Genomic DNA, 3,104 nt, shown 5'->3' on the forward strand with positions numbered 1-3,104 from the left:
GGAGCGGGTACCTGTCAAATTCAGGTACCCGCTCCCCCTCCCTACCCAAAGGTCAGCAGTCTCTGGTCATCCCCTGCACTGTCTGCAGTCTCTGGTCATCCCCTGCACTGTGTCCGCAGTCTCTGGTCATCCCCTGCACTGTGTCCGCAGTCTCTGGTCATCCCCTGCACTGTGTCCGCAGTCTCTGGTCATCCCCTGCACTGTGTCCGCAGTCTCTGGTCATCCCCTGCACTGTGTCCGCAGTCTCTGGTCATCCCCTGCACTGTGTCCGCAGTCTCTGGTCATCCCCTGCACTGTGTCCGCAGTCTCTGGTCATCCCCTGCACTGTGTCCGCAGTCTCTGGTCATCCCCTGCACTGTGTCCGCAGTCTCTGGTCATCCCCTGCACTGTGTCCGCAGTCTCTGGTCATCCCCTGCACTGTGTCCGCAGTCTCTGGTCATCCCCTGCACTGTGTCCGCAGTCTCTGGTCATCCCCTGCACTGTGTCCGCAGTCTCTGGTCATCCCCTGCACTGTGTCCGCAGTCTCTGGTCATCCCCTGCACTGTGTCCGCAGTCTCTGGTCATCCCCTGCACTGTGTCCGCAGTCTCTGGTCATCCCCTGCACTGTGTCCGCAGTCTCTGGTCATCCCCTGCACTGTGTCCGCAGTCTCTGGTCATCCCCTGCACTGTGTCCGCAGTCTCTGGTCATCCCCTGCACTGTGTCCGCAGTCTCTGGTCATCCCCTGCACTGTGTCCGCAGTCTCTGGTCATCCCCTGCACTGTGTCCGCAGTCTCTGGTCATCCCCTGCACTGTGTCCGCAGTCTCTGGTCATCCCCTGCACTGTGTCCGCAGTCTCTGGTCATTCCCTGCACTGTGTCCGCAGTCTCTGGTCATTCCCTGCACTGTGTCCGCAGTCTCTGGTCATTCCCTGCACTGTGTCCGCAGTCTCTGGTCATTCCCTGCACTGTGTCCGCAGTCTCTGGTCATTCCCTGTACTGTGTCCGCAGTCTCTGGTCATTCCCTGTACTGTGTCCGCAGTGTCTGGTCATTCCCTGTACTGTGTCCGCAGTCTCTGGTCATCCCCTGCACTGTCCCCGCAGTCTCTGGTCATCCCCTGCACTGTCCCCGCAGTCTCTGGTCATCCCCTGCACTGTCCCCGCAGTCTCTGGTCATCCCCTGCACTGTGTCCGCAGTCTCTGGTCATCCCCTGCACTGTGTCCGCAGTCTCTGGTCATCCCCTGCACTGTGTCCGCAGTCTCTGGTCATCCCCTGCACTGTGTCCGCAGTCTCTGGTCATCCCCTGCACTGTGTCCGCAGTCTCTGGTCATCCCCTGCACTGTGTCCGCAGTCTCTGGTCATCCCCTGCACTGTGTCCGCAGTCTCTGGTCATCTCCTGCACTATGTCCGCAGTCTCTGGTCATCTCCTGCACTATGTCCGCAGTCTCTGGTCATCTCCTGCACTATGTCCGCAGTCTCTGGTCATCTACTGCACTGTGTCCTCAGTCTCTGGTCATCTCCTGTACTGTGTCCGCAGTCTCTGGTCATCCCCTGTACTGTGTCTGCAGTCCATTGGTTCAGAATATTTTTTTTTCTTGTTTTTCACCTCTAAAACCTAGGTGCGTCTTATGGAGCGAAAAATACGGTATATAGGAAAAGAAATTTAATCTCCAAAACACAGAAAGGTTTCTTCACAGTAAGAGCTGTGAAAATGTGGAATAGACTCCCTCAAGAGTTGGTTCTGGCCAGCTCAGTGGATTGCTTCAAAAAAGACCTGGATTGTTTCTTAGATACACAGAATATAACTGAATACTAACATTTATAGGTAAAGTTGATCCAGGGAATATCCCATTGCCTCTCGGGGGATCAGGAAGGAATTATTTTTCCCAGCAGGAGCAAATTGTATCATGCTTTGCTGGTTTTTTTTTTTGCCTTCTTCTGGATCAACTGTGGGTAAAGGATTAAAACTTTTTTTTTTTTATGGTTGAACTGGATGGACTTTTGTCTTTTTTCACCCAGACTATATATATATATATATATATACACACGCACCGATATATATAACACAAACGCGTGATGTTGCACAGTATTTCTACTATAGGGTGGCGGGAAAGCGGTTAATGTCACTGGTGATGTCGGCAGTTGTTAATGCCAGATTGCCCCCAGCACTATTGCAGTCCCATTATAAGTTGATCACCATCACTGGTATAAAAAAAATTCCAGTATATATAAATATATATATATATATATATACACACACCCTTGTTTGTAGACGCTATAACTTGATATCCTAGTTTGTAGATGCTATAACTTTCATGCAAGCCAATCAATATACACTTATTAGGATTTTATCAAAGACGTAGCAGAATACATGTTAGCCAAATTTTTTTTTTTTTAATGGTTACATTTTATAGCAGAAAGGGAATTTTTTTTTTCTAAATTTTCTTTTTTGTTCATTTATATTGCAAAAAATAAAAAACCCGGCGGTGAAATACCCCTAAAAGAAAGCTCTATTTGTGTGAAAAAAAAAACAACAATACAAACGTAATTTTGTACAGCGTTGCATGACCGCGTGATTGCTAGTTAAAGCAGCGCGGTGCCATATAGCAAAACATGTCCTGGTCATGAAGGGGTAAAATCTTCCAGAGCTCAAGGGGTTAATATGCAATAAAATACACTGCCTGACATGTCCGAGTACCAGGATGAGGGGTGATTCTCCCTGATGAGTAGAAGGGGGACACCCTCTACAGGCAGCCATTGCTGTCCTCTCCTGAAAATGTTCCCTGCCTGGCTGCCATGCATATCCAATGTCAGCACTACATTTAGAGGCTGGTTCCGGAAGCGCCATGTAGAAGATGCGCTCAGGCTTTCAGATCTGCGTGTTTTGTTATGTACAAACATGTCACTTTGCAATCATTAGGAACGAATACAGAACTGGCGCTCCGGGACATGCTGGACCTGTGGTCCATGTTACACAGCCCTGCCGATGTTAGCTCACCCGGCCCGCTCTACCCCCAGCGATCTCCTCTTCCTCTGCCAGCTCACTGCAGGATAGATTTTCCCGCCACCAAAGCAAAACGTCACGTGCGGTACCCGGAAGCAGCGTCGGCACTGCTCGATGAAGTCA

The 3,104-nt window shown here is 50.2% G+C and overlaps 1 protein-coding gene across 1 annotated transcript in view; it reads right to left on the reverse strand.

The window, feature by feature from the left end:
- ORC1 (origin recognition complex subunit 1) overlaps nt 1–3,082 on the reverse strand; it is a 49,235-nt gene extending 46,153 nt beyond the window's left edge. The window contains exon 1 of the mRNA XM_089666595.1: nt 2,976–3,082. The gene's annotated coding sequence lies outside the window, so the exon portion shown is untranslated. The remainder of the gene's footprint in view (nt 1–2,975) is intronic.
- Between the last annotated feature and the right edge of the window lie 22 nt (nt 3,083–3,104).

This window comes from Staurois parvus, unplaced genomic scaffold (genome assembly GCF_062004578.1).
Source record: "Staurois parvus isolate SC_StPar_1 unplaced genomic scaffold, SC_StPar_1.0 ptg002753l, whole genome shotgun sequence".
NCBI lineage: Eukaryota > Metazoa > Chordata > Amphibia > Anura > Ranidae > Staurois > Staurois parvus.